A 19,358-nucleotide genomic window follows, 5' to 3' on the forward strand; every position below is an offset into this window, starting at 1 on the left:
TCAGCCGTTCTTAACTGCCAGTTAAGAACGGCTGGCAGTTAAGAACAAGAAAGGGAATGAAAGAATGTCCACAAGGATCCAATTTTGGTCCGCTAATGTGGTCGATATCGTTAGAAGAGTGGTTAAGGAAAGAATTTCAGGATGTCCACATGATTGCCTATGCAGATGACTTAGCGATACCGATAGAAGGAGGATCAAGAGCAAAACTGGAAACAACAGCAAATAGGATATTGACAAAATTAAACGAATAGCGTTAGCGAATAGCGAACAGCGACACAGATTGTCGATTTCCGCGGAAAAACCAAAGATTTTATTTGTGAAGTGGGATACCATATGTAAGGAGATATCCATATATAAAGATAGGAGCGTTCAGTCTGCAATCAGTGTTGACTTTGAAGTATTTAGGAGTGCGTATAGAGAGACATACTCACTGGAACAGCATACTCATCGCTCGCTGCATTTTGCATGATATTCGAAATTATAAGTAGTATCAAACCAAGATGTTTATTTCGTAAGATATCGTACCTCACTTTGCATTTCCAGGTACTCATCACCCTCTGCATTTTCTTTTATAATTTTTTGTATGTCATTTTAAATTGTATCATAATATCTGTGTATGAAACTGAAAACTGTACTATAGTTTGGTGGGTTGCCAAACGTTGGCTGGATCACCTAATTATATAAATAAAAAAATTATCATATTAGGTCGCCCGAAATTTTTTATTCATCTGCCATGCATTGTGTCCGTAAATCGCTTGTGTTCTATGGTCGATTTGCCTGTTATGCTGGACGAAAAACCCGAGTTGCCCGGGGAAAAACCTTGCTATCTACACCTGAGGCCGACTAACTCAGCTAAGGAGTCAAAAAAACCCATAAAAGTTCCTTGCGTCAGTGACGGGATTCGAACCCGGGCCTTTTCCAGCCGGTGTGGGGAGAACAGTGACGATAGCACTGTGCTACCGCGCAGACAAATAAAAAAATAGAACTCACCTGTGAAACATTGGTCCATACGCACCAGGAATCCTAGTTTTTGTCAGCAAAACATGCTCCATATTAAGCAACCACCGCTAAATGCCTGGATAGTAGGCACCATGCACAACGAATCCACGAACTCGTGTTGCTTGCGCCACACAAGAAGGCGTCCATCGGCGTGTTGCATCAGGCATTTGGATTCATCCAACCAGCACACCCATTTCCAGTCCTCCAATGTCCAACCAGCGTGTTGTTGACACCACAGCATTCGCTGTCGACGATGATCAGCAATGAAGAGAGGGTGTCTCTTCGATTATCTGTTGTCGAATCCTAAATGTCTGAGTGACGCATCGTGATTTGTTTTTATAGTTATTGCATTCCCCATATTGTATTGCATTGACAACTGTTAAACAGTGACATACGTTGAGCCTGTACAACGTACTGCACCCTTCGCTCCCCACGAACATCCACCTTTCCCAATCATTTCCAGTTCTGTTGGCGGGAGGTGGTTTGATCCGTTTGACCTTATTCTTTGTACAGTGGGCCGTGAGCAACCGACAAGATGTGCCGTTTTCGACATGAAAGTACCCTACGAACGAGCTCTCATAATCATGCCCTTTTGAAATTCCTAATGTCTCTACTATTCTCAAAACTGCTACTTTGATTTGCACCACCAGATGCAAATTAACCGGTCTAGCGTACGAAGCTGCTTGGCTTTTTATACTGCAAGCTACGCTGCATAGTCTATTACGGATAGGGTGGTCATAATTTAGTGATCACTGAGTGTATGTATATAAATATATATTTATATACATGCATGTGCAAACGTGTCTAAAAATGGCTCGGAATTTCAAAAGTTCGTGGCGGTTTTGGGCTTTTTAGCGTCTGGTCAATTAAAAAATTATAATTACATATTCCGTAACTTTTTAAAATACATTTGGTGGAATCTTCATTCACTGGTTTGTTAAAACACAAGAAAGAAATAAAATTCTGTTTTCTGCATGGTTCTCCTTAGATGATTAAGCTTTTTGCGATAACTGTAAATGTCAAAACGTAAGGCTGAAAGTTTTATGTTTTGACATTTACAGTTAGTGTGATTCGCTTTGACAAAATTAGTTGCCTTTGACTTGGAGAATTACATTTTGCGAAAATCGATTTCGTTGTAAAAACTCCATTAAACTTAAACTACTAAGGTTTGCCTCATTGCGGTTGATATTTCGTTGAGACTGCCTTGATAACAAAATAACAAATGATCCAAGATGATAATAATAAACTGAATAAACTGAAGCTTTCTTGAGCCTGAAAGTTCATCAACTTCCAGCATTTGCACCAAAATAAAACACAATAAGGAAAAAAGTATAATGGAATGATTTTATCTTTGCTCATAACGTGTTAATAGTTTTTCATTTATCTTCGGACCAGTTTTTGGTCCAAATAAAAACAGTTATTTGTCAGAAAAGGAAATTGAAGTAGGAACTACTAAGAGAAAAGAGAAACAAGAAAAAGACAGAGAGAGAGAGGTCAGTGAACAGAAATGGAGAAATGGGAAAAAAGAATCTCAGAAACTGAGCAGGTAATGAAACAGAATAATCTAGTGAGGAATGCTACGTTGGGCAGAGGAAATTTCTTCACGTCTTTCTCTGCATAGCTGTGAACTAGCCAAAAAAATAAACAAATAAGCTGCCTAAGAATGGTGGTGGACAAAGTACGAAGTCCCCCTTAAAGAAATGAAAATAGTAAACGTATCACTAGTAGTTTAAAGTAGGAAAAACATTTACTGTTGACTTCCTTTCTATAGTCTCAATATTTAGAATTCCATACTGTACATAAGACGACTTAGTGAAAATTGAAAATTCTGTTATTAAGAAAACATAACTTTTTTAAAGAAAATACACGACTTTCAGAAAAATGTTATTTTCTGAAATTTGTGTCCCTAATTCAACTGACATGGTGGATGTGTAATTGAAAAGTAATTCCGCAAAGGGCTTGAAGAGTAAGTTCACATTATTCTTTGAATACTACTAAAAATCCGAGCGCACTTAACGCAAACATCGAGTTAATTAAACTTGGAACTTCAATATTTACTAATTTCTAAGGCCCGTTGGCTATGTTCAGTTAAAAAAGAGTTAAGCAATGTTTAAGAAAAGTAAGTATATAGTTGGCTAACTAGAAACATATGGAATCTGAAGGAAAGGCAGGAAGAAAGAGAGAGAGAATAAGTTCTTCAGTGGTTCCATTCTTATCTCCCTACCTTTCTTTGATTTGGAGATTGATTGCAACTCTTCATTTCTACTCCTACAAACTGAAAAACTCAAGACTGCGGCCGTCAGGAATTTTGAGACTTCATTTTGATTAATAAATCCACTTTTTGTCTAAATGCAATGACTTCGTGAGTTTTTCATAGTTTCGTATGCTTTTAAATGAATCCTCACGAATCCCGCTTCTCGTGAAAACTCATTAAAACTAATTTTAAACATTTTTGTATATATTCATAATTGCATATACTAATTTTGTTTCTTTTCTCTCCTTCCTGCCATCTCTTCCAAATGTAGCTCTGTTTCCCTTCATTATGATAATCAATAGCTCAAAACGTTCAACCCTTTTTTACTGTCTCTTCTTTGATGAGCTCAAGGTTACTCTTATACAACCTTGAGCTCATCAAAGAATTTACTTTTTTTTGTGGGAGGAGGGGATTCGGGTTATTGTAATTATAGGCTTTTAGGGTTACCGCAACGTTTTATAATGTTTTCTAGAATATGTCACAAATTTGATGATTTAAATGAGCCATTAGTAATATTTGCTAGGTATTTTTATTGCTAAACTCCTATTTCCTCTTTCTTTCTGTCTCTCTGATTTCTGATACAAATTCTATCAGTGATCACCATAAAATTGTAACCATAGATTAGTATTAGTAGTGGCAAATAATGCAAGGAAGCAAGCCATACATCATCGCCTAAAGAAATAAAAATAAAAAACTTCCTGCATCACCTGTCCATCTCCTCTAATAATTTGTCCAATTCTTCCCATTTCCACAACACCGTATAGAAATTCGTACCAACAATTAACTATCCTCTGACCGAAAGCAAACTTCCGCGCATCTTTTCTGCAACCATCCTTCCTCAATTTGAATTTATGCCCTCTCATGTGTGTAGTCTGAGAAAGAGGAAGAATCCCATCAATATTTAGCTTGTTCAATCCATTCAAAGCCTTGAACACCTCGACAAAACACCTTGACCTTAAACTCCTCGCAATTTCTAAGAACTACAATTTGCAGAACCCTACCCAAGAAAGGGTATGCTTTCTTGGTAAGAATATCCTTTTGTTTTCGCCATGGATCTCGCTATTGTTCTCTGCACTCGTTCCAGAAAATACACATCCTTCCTGAAATGAGGATTTCGACGCTTGATTTTAAAGTACAAACATTGCCATCTGAGATATCTATACTTTACAACCAACTGATCAGATTGTCACAAACGTTAAGTAAATCAAACTTTTAAGTTTCATTTATTTAAAATTTATCTTGCTATTTGTTGCCACGATGCGGTAATAATGATGAAGAAAAAGTACAACTCTCTGAGGCTGTTAATTTGACAGAGCCGATCCATTTCTGGTTCGCAGCGGTTACTCATTTTTGACTATAGAGTGAATTATCGCTGACAGCTATCTTTAGAAAAGGTGACACTGCCAAAGCTGCCTAGTGCCCACAGTGATGTTTCTCATCGTCCGGCTGCCTCATTCTCCTTAGTTACTTCAAAAGAACACACGCATCCAACGATGCTCTCACAAAAGATATCATATGATAATCTGTGTTGATTATTCAAAAAAGAGAGAACGTCTTCTATGTGTCGACTCCTTCCCCAAGGCAGACCTCTTGAATATACTCGTAGTCAGACACCTTAAAGACACAGCTGAGAGCTGAAACCACATATGGACGAACAGATACAGAATCAACAACCATTATATCCAATCCTCATGGAGTAAAACTGAACAGCGTATATTGGAGAATAAGATGGAACGGCTTGGAATATTTCCATCAACTTCCCTTTAGCACAAAAGAGAATAATATGGACGAACTTCAAACAGTTAGGTTCCCAGCAGGGTTTCCAAACTTTCTACGTGATATTTTCATATGTGTATCCTTCGCTGTAAGAAGAAAGAATTAGACGCTTATATCCTACCTCATTGACAAGAAAAAGCGCCACTAACAAGACATTCGTCACTCACATAACGAAATTCCCAAAAACACAGAATTACAACGTTGTCGGGATTGATTTGTTTAGAATATGCGCAAAGGAAGCTCAGACCACGAAGCATCAGTATTTCGTATCTGGTGTCCTAACTAAAGGTATTCTCGAGACGGTTTTACTGATTTGCGATGATGTTTAGGTTTTTATTCCAGTTTCTGGAAAAATTGGATAGGTACTTTCGTGAGAAGGGAATCAAATAGATGATTTGTTTTATTTTGGTTTATTATTTATTTATTTTTATTTTTTGGCTGGTGTAGAAAAGGTTCCGAGCTTCCTTGCACCCGTGGCTAATACTAACATGAACATGGAAACCATGCTGTGCCAATTTAAAACCTTTAACCACTCCTTATTTTTTTTTTTCATTGTAGCAAGCGTCATTATCAAGTGACTGCCAATGTTATTTTCTCTTTAAGCTGCATATTGCTTTCCATCTTCTGTGATTACGTGACTATGAATTACTTGCACGTAAAGTTGCATGCAGTACAAAGATATAGATATCACATCACCTAACAAAAGTGTTTGATTATTCTTTTGTTTGCATGGTTACCCCAGTCGGGCAAGTCCATTCCTATTCTCTCTCCCAACTTTGCGTACGCTTCTCTTAGCAGGTTATTGGACTGCGATACTTATCTCGCCCTATTTCCCCTTTAACCTTTCTTGCACTGAGTGTTCTCCTAGACGCTCGTGGGAATTATATATTTTTAGTATTTCTTTTATTTCTATATTTTTAGTATTTGTTGTGGCCTCGCGGGTATCACAGCGGATATATCTCTCCACACTGCGTAGAAATGCCCGCATTCGAATTCCATTAACGACGCTAGGAATTTCACACACACGACGAGGAACATTTATGGCCTTCTTTCACTCCGTGGCTGAGTTAGTCAGTCGCAGGCGAGAATAGTAAGTTTTTCACCCAAAAATTCAGTTTTTTTTCGTCCAGCAAAATAGGCAGACCGCCCAGAGAACACATGAGATTTATGGACATAATACAAGTGGATGTATGAGGCACCCTAATAATACAATATTTTTGTCCATTTCTAAAGGCTGAGAGACGTTGGACGAAGAGGTCCAGATGTCTAAAGGTCCAAATTTCTATTTCTAAAAGTTCAGAGACCATGGATAAAAGTAACCACGTCTAAGAGGGATCAGTGTATTGTGTCTGTAAACTATACCGTGATTACTTGCCTTGCTAAATGAAATTCTCGAGTTGCCTGGGAGATTGTGAGCTATGTCAAATTGAACTGCAATTCATTTATTTGTTATTATTTCATTTTTATTATTTATTCTCGGTACTCTTTACCATAATTTTATGAAGTGTTATAAACTAGTGAAACATAATTCGCATATGTTGTTAATGTAATCAAAGAAATGTCGACGGTTCTCTTCTTACAAAGTTGAATAAATGGCAGCCTGAAGAGTATACTGTGACTCAAAATAATGTGTTTTAATGGTTCATTTGATCGTGGAGCTTTACAGCACCGTGTTTTTCAACTAAAGTGATATTAGCTTCCTCAAATAAGAATGACTCATGAAAAGACAGAAGCTTAAAACAGGAATGGAAGCCCACTGAGCAGAAATCTAATCGACCTTTAAAGTCTACCTGGGATACTCTTGAGAGTTGATATTTGGTAATACTGTTCTCATTACCTTGTTCATAGTCTAATCTAGTTGTAACCTTCACAAACCAGTAGAAATAAGGAAAGATCGACAGCATCCCATTACTTCAGGAGGTGCATTTCGGCGGTGGGAACAAGGCGAATCCTAAACGTACCTGTAATGCACGATATCTGTCCTCCTAATGGTCGTTTCTGCTACCTTAGGCATGAATGTAGCGCTCACATTTGCCCCGAGCGAACGTAGCAACCTAGTGGAGTAGCGGAAGAGATCTTCTCATTACTAGTGCTTCCTCTTCCCATGGGGCCTGTAACAGAAGAAGCCTTCCGTTAGCCCTGCATTATTACTAGATAGACTGCAGTACCCGCCTCTTACCGCTATCCCCTGGTCCTATTATATCCCAAGTCATGTAGAGGCTCGCTAGCATAAAACGAAATACCGAATTTCCACTTAGCTGAACACGGTACACTGCCCAAAGTATTAACTACAAGTAACCAGTAAACATTCTTAAACTTTCTGCGAGACGGATGGCTAGAAGTTTCAAAAAAGACCTTAACTTCGATCGATTGCTATAATTTCAAAAGAGAGAGAGCCAGAGAGAGAAGATTATATCCGTGAATGTAAGGTAATTTCATTAAGTTACACGCTCAGATGTAATCTGCACAATATTAAGTATTTTTTTCCATGTTTGTACCTTGTTGAATAGCAATTTCACAAATTAAATTTGCTTAAGCTCTTCACATTTTATTTTTTCAAATTTTAGTCTCCTGTCTATAAAATTTTTGCTTTTGGAAAAGTTGCCATTCTTGTAGAAGTTTAAGCATAACATACATGTAAATTCATACCTGAGTGGTCAAACGAAAGGGTGCAGTTTTCTGTTGTAAACTCCTCTGTTGCAAATCAAAATAATATGCTATTAGCAGTTGCTGCTCATTGAAAACAAGTTTCTAGCACGTCTAAACATATTTATTTTCTATCATTGCTTTGGCACGTGTAGTAGCTCTGGAAGCAGCCTGAGAAAGACTTGTGTTTTTTTACGAAGGAAGAACGGCATGACCTGGGAAAAGTCTAAAAAAAAAACTGTCATATTAGGGCCACCCGAAAAATATCCCATCTACCCGTGTGTATTATGTTTGTAAATTGCATGTGTTCCCTGGTCGATTTGCCTTTTTTGCTGGACTAAAAACTCGAGTTTCCTGGAAAAAATACCTTGCTATCCACGCCTGAGACCAAACCTATGATTGAACTTATGCCTTTTCCACTTGGTGTGGTGGGTAGGTGGTGAGGGGCGTTGATTATAACCACTGTGCTCCCGGCGCAGACTTGGAAAAGTGTTAAGTGACAGCAATAGACTTTTCCTTCAGTGACACCTGGTTTTGACCAGTCGAAATATTATCTGATATAAACTGACACCAACAGAAGATGTTAACAAATGACTGGGTCAATGATGTCAAGTGTAAAGTTTCTTTTTATATTCCAGTACAACAATACAGCCACTCAGTGGCAAGAGCAGTTATAAATTCCTCTTGCCATTGAGAGATTAAGAACTTGAAAATGTAAATGTCATCCAAAAGTAAATTTGAAGAAAAGGTAGAATAGAACATGTAATGGAGTTTAATTATCTAGGAGTACAAATAAATAATTCAGGAATAGCTGAAGAGAATATAATATGACCAGCAATTAGAAATCACTCTTTACTTAATCCAAGGGTTAAGTAACATAATTTGGAATAACTTAAGTATTAATCAAGAAGCTGAAGTTAAAATACACAGAACTACATTATTTCGATGAAAAGTTCGAAATGTACATTTTTAAAGTTTGAGAAACCTTTAGACCAAAGACCCATGATCCTTCACCAGTAATGATGGAAGAAACAAAGTGTGGGTCAACATAGCACATTGACGAAGCTCTTGACATGCTAGAGCTCGCAGCTTTTTGTATCATTAGTGAGGATGCAAGGCACAAACTTGGCTGAAACTCGTCGTGCTACCAAATCTTGTGTTAAAATTGACTGACGTGTCCCATAAGAAATATAAATTTCACTGGTAACTTCACGGATAATTGAACGTCGACTACTCCTTATCAGATCACAAACTCTGGTGATTGAATCATCGGTTTTTGAAGTCCAGAATGAGGATCATCTTCGACGGACAAGCTGATCTCCTTAAACTTTCTGAACCGCTGAAAGGTCTTCGAACGACACATAGCATCTTCTTTGAAAGCTGTTATTAACATTTAGTGGGATTCGACGTTTCTCTAATTTGAAGTAAAATTTGATGCAAATTCCCTGCTCAGTGAAATCAAATTTTAAAATGCGGTGAAACACAAAAAACATACGAAAAACGCGCGTTAATGCAGAATGACTGCAGATAAATGGACGAATCATACATTAATATGTTTAGATGAGTCACCGAACATTTTGGAACATGTCGCTATTTGCTATTACACCTCAATTTCAAGATACACAGTCAGCCCCCGAATGTTTTGAGAGAGAGGCTGAAAAAATTTTCCAATAAATATTTTTCATTTCAGCGATCAAATTTTCTAACCGCTGATAACTGAAATACTCCTCATGTAAAAAGTTTGACATCGGAATGGTAAATCTTTTTTTCTTTTCTTTTTTTTTTTTTTTTTTTTTTTCATTCTGGTCCATAGAGAAAACTGAATTACGATCCTTGAGTGCGTTCACCGTTCTTAGCTTGTTTTTTAATGATTAATTGGAGAGTTGCTGCGCGGCATCCAGATGTGAGCTCAGGTGTAATGTATTTAGTAAAAGCAGAGAGGAAAAGAAACAGAAGCTTAATGAAGTCGATAGAGGTAGAAAAAACCCATCAAATGGTTCTTTTAAAAGCATTCAACTTTTGATTGCAATTACGCTAAACTGGTTTTTAAAGCAATTCCAATAAATAGTTGTCGCTTAGAGAAATGAACTGTTAAAATAGTCTTCGCTTTGTACACCTTAAACATTCGCAAAATTCCACCATCAATGGTTTTCCTTATCTTTTTTATTCCCCTCTTCAATCTTGTTTTTCGAGTTGGAACAGTCACTAATCTGATCCAGCGTTGGTTTTAATCCAAAGATCTTAATAAGAGTGGGTATGAATTAGTTTTTTCCCGCTTAAATCGCTTTCTAAATAAGTTTGTTTTTGAAAGAAATCACTTCTTTGTCACTTTTGCCGTTCCAGAAGTGGATCTTCATCCATCTAGATTTAATCAGGATATTGGAGAACGTTCTATTGGAATGCAATAGGGGTTTCTGCTAAACGCAACGCTCTTCTTGTATTATCTCTATCTTGTGAACTCCTTTGACCCTATATTGTCAGCCGGAAGTATAAACAGAATGTTTTTTTTTTTAATTTAAACGAGAAATCACTGGAATTATGAACAGTTAGATCCACTGGGGAGGGGAAGGTTTATATAGAAACTCTCAAGAACGTTCCCACAACAAATATGAACAGACTTACTGCATTGCATTTAGTGGTTTATGTTATTGCTTTTAATACTTTTATTAAAGTTTATAGATCTTTCTAGAAACCCCTGAAGGATGCTTTTCTAAGAAACTGTTGTGGCCATTTTTATATTTAATAGATTGTAATGAAATTTGGATTTTCTCTTTAACATGAACACTATGTTGCCTAGCAACTAGTGAGCGTTAAATTTGTTACTGCAATAAGTTTATTCACCATTATAATTCAATGAAAGTCGTGAATGTAAGGCTAAAAATGTAGCCGTGCAAAGAAACTCACTGCGGAAAAAAAAACTGCTTTCTCCTCGTTTTTAATTAGTGTATTCGTCCTAGGAATTCCCTATCCTAATTTTAAATCATAAAATTCTTTCAACTGCTTGGATGATTTAACAAAAGCTGACAACCGTCTTTCGTATTGGCCAAAGGCGAAAAATGCACTCAAATATAACGTTGTTCAAATGAAAAGTGGAAAGAAACAAAACACGAACTGAGTGGCCACTTAATTAGGTATACTTACCTAATAGCAAACACCTGATAACTTTGTTAGGTACACTTAATTAATAGAGAGAGATCAATGTAGGACACTAAATCTGGAAACATAAACTCTAGCTAGCGGACTTCAAGAAATAGTATGTGAATTCGCATCATATCAACTAACAGTGGTCCAGAAAATTTTAGTTCAATATATAGACTGTCATCGCTAACCAATTAGGTGAGCATAGACGTTTTCCATGTTGATTTGCATTGAGTTATCAACTGGCACTTGTTGAATTTTCCCCAGCCGAGCCATGTCAAAACTTAAGCGCTCCGAGTCAAACAAGAAGATACTATTCGTTTTGTCACCTCACCTCACCGTGCTGGTGCCTGGATTGCTTCCAGATTTCCATTTTATTATGACTTAATCTTCAGTAAAAACTAATTAATCTTTTAACGGAGATTAATTACTTTTGTCGAAAATTATTTGTAAAATATAGATTTAAAAAAAAATAAATAAGGAAGTTAGCAATCTGAGCACATTTAATCCAGTTTTAAAGATTACGTTTAGTACTTGCTACGACTTGCTTTTGACTAAAGATGAATATGGCTAAAACAAAAGTAATGATGAACAAGTATGCCACAGAAAGGGATATAATCATCGAGGGAGCAGTAACTGAAAAGGTGGATTCATATATTTATCTGGGACAAGTCATTAGCTGTAATAATGATAAATGGCTGGAAGTCAAGAGAAGAATACATTTCGGATGGAAAGCATTCAGGAAATATAGTCGCATACATATTCCAATTTGTCTGAAACGTAAAATAATGAACCAATGTATACTCCTTACCATGGCTTATGGAAGTGAAACTTGGGCCCTCGCCAAAAAATGGAAGAGAAGCTGAAAACTACACAGCAAATAATGCAACGAATTTTATTGGCAACCAGACTGTTGGATAAGAAGAGAAATACGTGGATTCGGGCACAATCAAGTAAAGGACATTCTTATCAAAACTAAAGAACTGAAATGGACTTGGGCAGGGCACTTAGGTCGAAGAGATGATGACACTTGTATTAAGAAAATAACAGAATGATACCCAAGAGGAGCTAAAATAAAACTTGTAAGACAACAACGGAGATGGACAGATGAAATTCACGAGTTCGTGGGTAGTAAATGGATGACCTTGCACAGAAGAAACTGGAAAGTTGTTGGAAAGACCTTCATCCTGCAGTGGATTGAAAACGGTTGATGATGATGATTTGCTACGATTAAATTTTATTCTTTATGAATATGGAGAAAATGCATTCAAATATAATACATTAAGCAAGTTATTTGTTGTTAACCTAGACAAAATAATAGAAGTTTATATTATGGTTTGGTAAACAATTTGGGAAACACTGCATAACCCCAACTGCATAACTGTCAGTGTCAACCCTGGTTGACTGTGACAGGCTTCCTTGTACCATATGGCTAATAATAATAATAATAATAATAATAATAATATAATTAATATTTATTTGTATTTTTATATTTATTTCTGTGTAATATTTTCATTTTTATATTTATTTCTGTGTAATATTTCTTTGCATTCTTTGTATTAATAGTTCTTCTATAATCAATGGTTATAGTAAAAATTATTATAATGTTAAAACTCGAACATTTTAAAGATCTGTTTTTAGATCTTTAAAAATATATTTATAAAATGCTATGTTTTGAATTGCGTATTTTATCAGTGAAAATTCACATTGAAATGAAGAAATAGTTTCATGAATAATCCAGAATGGAATATTTTATGAAACCATCTTCAGGCAAGAAATACTGGATAAAAAATCACTTAACATTTCATATTAAAATTATTCAAAAAAGCATGCTTCCGGTATCATAGATATATATACAGAAATATTTATTTAAAGTTAGGATTTGCACTGCAGATGTATTACCATTTCACAGAAGCTCATTTTATAAACAATGGGTAATTATTACCTTTTTACGTGATGGGAGTGAAACTATCAACTGGAATAGCCTCTTTCTACTTTTGATTCTGAGGGGGCGCTGCGATCTTTTTCTGTCCTGTCTTATGGTAGTTCAGCCACCTGTAAGTACAGAATATTAATTAAGTCGATAAAAGTGTGTACGTATATTTGGTTTCTATCTTTTATTAAACCCGATTTACTGCTTATTTGTTTAAGTAATGATTTGCACTAGATGCAAACCAATAAAATATTTTATTTTGATAAAGCAGCGTTGAAAAATAATGCACTTCATTATGCCTATTTAATGTTTTCGCAGTGCGCGCGTGTCTGTGTGTAACATAAATCCGATTAATAAATACTCATAACTTATTTTGGGATAAAAAGAAAGTTCAATCTAATCGTTCCACAAGCGTACCAAAAACTATAAAAACATACTGTGCTTTCTTGTTATCTCTTTCGCTAGCTGGCCGTGTTTGCAGAAATCAATTTAGCAGAAACCGTTTATATTACTTATCTCTAATCTTTCCTTGCCTGTCTGTCTCACGACTACAGTAATATATTGGCACGCAATTCATTGAGGAAGGATTACATTCGTTGTATTAAATCCAGCTTGATATTTTTTTAAAAAAGTCACGCATATCGAAGAAGTCTTAAATAGCTTAGAGAACGTTGAGACTGATATCGAAGTGAGCACACAGCACGCAGGCTCGTCTGGAAACGAGACTGCTAATGCATCGTAATTTAAACTTAAAGGATCTGTATTGTTTCTCCCCAGAGAGCTGCAGGTATTTGTCATGTTCTCTATTGATAATGAAGTCGGCCAGCTAAAGTATCAACAACCATCCAATCAATTAATAAGTGTATGCAGTTTATTTATTGTATTAGGCGGTTCCTGCCAAAATTTGGCAACGAGGAGAATGAACAGATATACGAGTATGTTCAAAAAGAACCAAATTGAAAAATAAGTTCGTTATTGTGTTTTATTAGTTAGGGTCAAGGGTCTCATACCCTAAATGGATAATGTATTAGCAACAAATTCCTCTCAGTTGAGCCATTAAGTTTGCAAAAAAATTATCTCTACTCGAATCTGACACTGTCACAAGAAGAAAATTATCCATATAACATGCGATAATTGTCTTTAAGAATAGGGTGTTTTGCCACTTGTCTTGCCAGACCTCCGCAAAGAGATATCTGAGTGTCGAACCCGTAGAAGACTGGTGGAATTCTTAAAGGCCTCTTCAGTTAGAGTATGGAGAAAACAACATAAAACCATCATTTGATGTAGTCTTTCTGGCGAGGGTGGACTGGCTAGTTGAGATTGGGACACGTAAATGGTAGACTCTTGCTTGAAAGAGCAAACTTTGGCACAGTCTGCATAAATTTTATTTGTTTCCCAAAATTATTATTAAAATATACACTACCCTACTAAAAGTTCTCTTAGCTACCCTCTTCGGTGCGGCTCTTGAACCTCATTTCTCTCTTCTAATGCCAATTACTTATCAAACGATGATGACGGCAATTTTCTTGGTAACATTTAAAGAAATCGGTCTCGCAACAGTAAATCTTGAGCTAAACAACAAACTATTCCAATTCGGAAATTATCTACTGTGTATCTGGCTTGCTCTAAACCCAGAAAACTCTGCGCAAGTCACATTCACAAACAGAACCAGAAATTACACCAAGTAGAAAAAAATAACGTTCCCATAAAGACTTAGGTCTTATATGGGACACACGTCTAGCATTCCTGAACCATTTCCTTCACATCAAAAGCAAGATAGATTAACCGCGTTGCTGGAAACCCAATTATCATCTCCATTTACTGTAATGGTCTATAAAACCCTAAATCCCACAATTACCACAATTAAGAGTAAAGAACTTACAGTCTTACAGTAACATCTGGAACGTCTCTACAAACGGTACATGTTCTGGCACTCCTCTATACTAAAAGAATGAACCACCGAAATCTAGACGCAGTCGTATCTGGCCCATGCATTGGGGAAAGATTTCATTCCTATTCACACTTCCCACTGAGATTTAAACTGAATAATATTGATGAACTAAAGAACTTTTGCAGTCAAAACTTTTAAGTATTTTTAACTCCAATGTATATCCAAAGAGCGCAAAACAGCGAGGGACACTTATGCATATATCCAGTAGTTCATTAAGCACAAGAACTCCAGCATCGTGGACGTTTTCTCTAACTGACTCCCTTCATACACATACTAGAATATAGTAATCTCCGGATGGAGAACAATAGCCTGCGTATCTGAAAATGTATCTAAACAAAATATGCGGGTAGCATATTCTGCATTATGTCCAACATGGCGTAAATATTGTCCCAATTATGAACAATGGCGACTCCAAGGTAAAAAGAGAAAGACCCGAAATCACCTTGGACTGTGAAGTCACGACCATTCTGTTTCCTCATATGAAAATGCTGATCTGTTTTCATAATTCAGAAATTTCAAAATTCAGGGCTCTGTGTAATATATCAACTCTACAGTTTGGATGGAAATAAACAACTTAGCATCATTGTATATAACGTATTTTCCCACAAGAAAATGTAATCTTTTCCACCTATGTTTGCAGTTCAATTATTTAATTCTTAGCTCAGTCAAGTATGTACGAGGTGTGGCAAAAAAGTTCTGAACTGGTGCTGTTGCGGCCACGTTCGATAAGTTTGAAAATAAAAGGGAAGTGGTATGTTGTAGTTCAAACTTCTTCCAACAGATGGTGGTACAAAGATTGTCCAGTAGGCTGACAGGTTGAAAGTATCAACAAGTTTCATTAGTAGCATTAACGTATTTGTCATTTTGTAATAAAGCAACGAGCGAATATCAAATTTTGCTTAAGCTAGGAAAATCTGCAACAGAAACGTATGAAGTGTTAAAAACTGTTTATGGTGATGAAACATTAAGTTGTACCAGTGTGTTTGAATGGTATATACGGTTCAAAGACGGGCGTGAGGCTGTTCACAATGATTCAGGAAGTGGGCATCCGTCAGCCTCTCGAAATGAGTACAGAGTTGTAAAAGTTCGGGAAATTGTGGTCCTTTAATCCTCAGAATGATGGCTGATAAGTTGGATATGATTAAGAAGACAATTCGTCAAATTCTGCTTATAGATTTAGGGAAAAGGAAGGTCTGCACAAAATTTGTGCCGCACAGCCTCACGGATGAGTAGAAGCAACGAAGAGTGTCATCATGCGAAGACTTCATCTGTACTTGTCAAGGCAATCCTAATTTCCTCGACTATTGTCATGGAGAGGAGTGCTGGGTGTTTTAGTATGGATAAAAATAAAACCATTTTTGAGCTCCTTCACTTTGTGTTATTTTATTACACGAGTCAGGGAACTTTATTGCTACACCTCGTATATTTAAAATTTTATAATTTATCCTAATTTTGCGCCTTCGTAACAGACATTACTGTCTAATGGCGAAGCTCTATTCGCCTACAGAGAAAATAAAAGTATGTACTCCCAGCACGTTTGGCAAAACACGAGTTTTAAAGAACACATTAATTAGGTGTATGACCAACTTTGGCTCCAATGGCAGCATCGATTCTTCATTCAACACTTTCAACCATATAGCTCATAGCATCAAACTATGTCTGTTCCTTCTTTGATGCAGTTGCCAATTTTGGAGTGGAAGAGGGCTGCATTGACTAAACCCTGATCAAGCGTTCCAACTTATCCCAGAGTTCAGCTGTTTGATTGGATTCAAGCCTACGTTTTGGATACCTACAATTTGTCGACAGTTTACAGGGCAGAGAAGTACGATTTGCCGTTCACTACATTTGTCCAACATCAGCATTTCCCCAGTTATACATTTTACTTCTCGTTTGCTTTATGTTGATTAATTTTGTTCTTTTTATTTGAAAATTGGAATTTTTTCCTGTAGACGTGCTACTGTCTGCGCGGGTAGCATGTCATCATCCCCCTACATGTGTGGAAAAGGCCCAGGTTCGAATCTCGTCGATGACGCGAGGAACTTTAATGCGCTATTTTCACTCCGTGACTGAGTTAGTCAGTCTCAGGCGTAGATAGCAAGGTTTTCCCACCAGAAACTGGGGTTTTTTCCGTCCAGAAACACAGACAAATCGACCAAAGAACACGCGCAATTTACAGACACAATACACGTGGGTATATAAGAAATTATATATAAGAAATTACCAGGTGACTCTAATATAATATTAGTGTCACTGTCTCAGATTATTAAAAGCGGTGCATTTAAAATAACAATTAAAAAAAAAAAAGTGGCACGTGTGCCGAGAACGCGCGGGGTAGATGGTTTTATTTTAACCATCCTTCGCTTTTCTTTTAGGTATTTTGATTTGTTGTTTAAGAAATAAAAGAGCTTTTGTAATAATACAAAACAATAATACGAATATTATTGATCATTCACAAATTTCCTTAATTTCAGCTGGAAGACAAGATACAATGGATTTATGATAACTAAAGTAAGAGACGTATACTTCCGATTGCAACCTATCTAAATGTCTCTGGAAAACAGTGTCGATTGAGGTATCCGATCTTGTAGTTGAAATGACATACGCATGTTATTTCATACAATGGAATGTAACGAAAATGCAAGACGTAAAAAGAAATTGTTGACAAATATTTGTATTGTTGTAGTCATATGTCAAATACTTGTATTGTTGCAATCATATGTGCTGATGTGCAAAGCTTAAAGACCAACACTATTTTTAAAGGTTACAACCACAAAATCTTTACTTAAGGTGCTCTTTACTGATGAGAGTAGATTCAGTCTCAGCAGAGATTCTGGACGTCAGCTAATCTGGCGAGAGGTTGGCACACGGTATCACCTTGCAAATATCACTGAAAGGGATCGATGTGGCAGTCGAGGTGTTCTCATCTGGGGAAGCGTTATCTTGGATGGTTGTATGCAACTCCAGATATTGGAAGGCGGTACTGTAACCGGTGCACGCTACTGTACTGAGATAATCCTTCCCCATGTGCATCTGTTCCGAGGTGCCATTGCCCCTGAGTTCGTTTTTATGGATAATAATGCCACACCCCATCGCACTGCAGCTGTTGATATGCTTTTGGAAACTGAAGATATTGTTCATATGGATTGTCCTGCCCGTTTTCTGCGATCTAAAGCCCATCGAACACATATGGGACGCTCTGGGGAGACGCCTAGCGGCATGTCCACACCCACCAGAAAATGTTCACCAGCTGAAGATGGCGCTGATAGAGGAATGGGCGATTACCGCAAGAACATATCAACAACATTGTTCTAAGTATGGACAGGACAGGTGGCCATATTTCCTACTGAGGAGCATCTCTTCCCTTTGTTCCATCTTTGGCAGTGATGCATCTGTATCTGGCAGCCAGTGCTATGTTGCCATTTTTGAATAAAGTCCCTCTGTACCGTTTTGTTTCCGTTGTTGTGTCGGTATTGTTTCCTTCACCATTACTGTAGCTCACGAGGTTCCTTTGGTTTGCTTTTCCCATATCCAGGCCACTCCTATGAGAAGCTACAGGTGAAAATCTGACTAGTCATTAAAATTTGCACACCAAATGCATAGTAACTGCAAGAAATATGATTGTGATGTCATACTATTCAAAAATTCTAAAAAGTTAGAATTCGAGATATCGTACCGGTCACGAAAAATGCGTCATGTACTCTGATCACACTACTAGTGCGTACTCGACACGGTGGGAGCGTGGGAAAAGCCTTTGGCGGAAGTCGCTGATGACATCACTTTCGTGACGCATTTTTCGTGACCGATCAGATTTACTTAGTAGATGCCCCCAAGGATGTGTCACGTCAAAAAATAAAATAATAAATTTTCTGTTTATATTCCAAGTCAGAGTAGTCATTAATAATCATATGGTCAGAGGAGTTTATTGATAATCATATTATCAATGTGCACGTAATGTCCATTTTTCCTTTTCGTTCTCAATGATATTTGTTCCTTATGTTCTCGATGAAGTTTGACAGTATTTGGTGGCATTTGTTGTCTATCCCAATGGTCATTGCGATGGTTTTGTTGGTTATGCATCGAGTTTGTTGTTCTTGATTACCTTTTTGATACGTAAAAGAGAAGTTAAACGTTAAACACTGCTGTCGGGCAAATGGAATGTCGGAAAATCAATCCTATCTGTCAAGTGAGATGTCTGCAAGTCGTTGTCGGGCAAGCCTACTGTTGGGAAATTGGTGTCGGGCAATTGTACCGTTGGGAAAACTAAACTGAACTCCTATGGGATCGAAAATTATCGTGCTGGAACTTTGGGCAGCCCAATTCCATTGAACTGCCAGAGTGTGGGCACACGGAATTGACCTGGTTATTAGTTTAATACTCGACATTGATGATGTTTGGCACTCCGAATACGAAGCGCGTGAAGCAGCTCCACATCATGATTCCACCTCCACCGAACTTCGCTGAGGGCCCAGTGGTATGACAATATATATATAATAATATATATAGATAGATAGTATGACAATATACTACGATAGATGATTGACCGTCTCAGACGACTCATCGCTCCAAGAATGATGGGCTAGGTACCACAGCAAATGACATCTATCATTCGTTGATGTGATGTGTAGCTTGTGAGCTGTTCTGAACGCATTTATGGCAGCCCT

At 37.1% G+C, this 19,358-nt stretch overlaps 1 protein-coding gene across 3 annotated transcripts in view; it reads left to right on the plus strand.

Moving 5' to 3' along the window:
- LOC150085345 (uncharacterized) overlaps positions 1-19,358 on the plus strand; it is a 139,180-nt gene that overhangs the window by 97,028 nt on the left and 22,794 nt on the right. The window lies entirely within an intron of this gene.

Source organism: Mastigoproctus giganteus, chromosome 5 (genome assembly GCF_048544385.1).
Source record: "Mastigoproctus giganteus isolate SK-2022 chromosome 5, ASM4854438v1, whole genome shotgun sequence".
Taxonomy (NCBI): Eukaryota; Metazoa; Arthropoda; class Arachnida; order Uropygi; family Thelyphonidae; genus Mastigoproctus; species Mastigoproctus giganteus.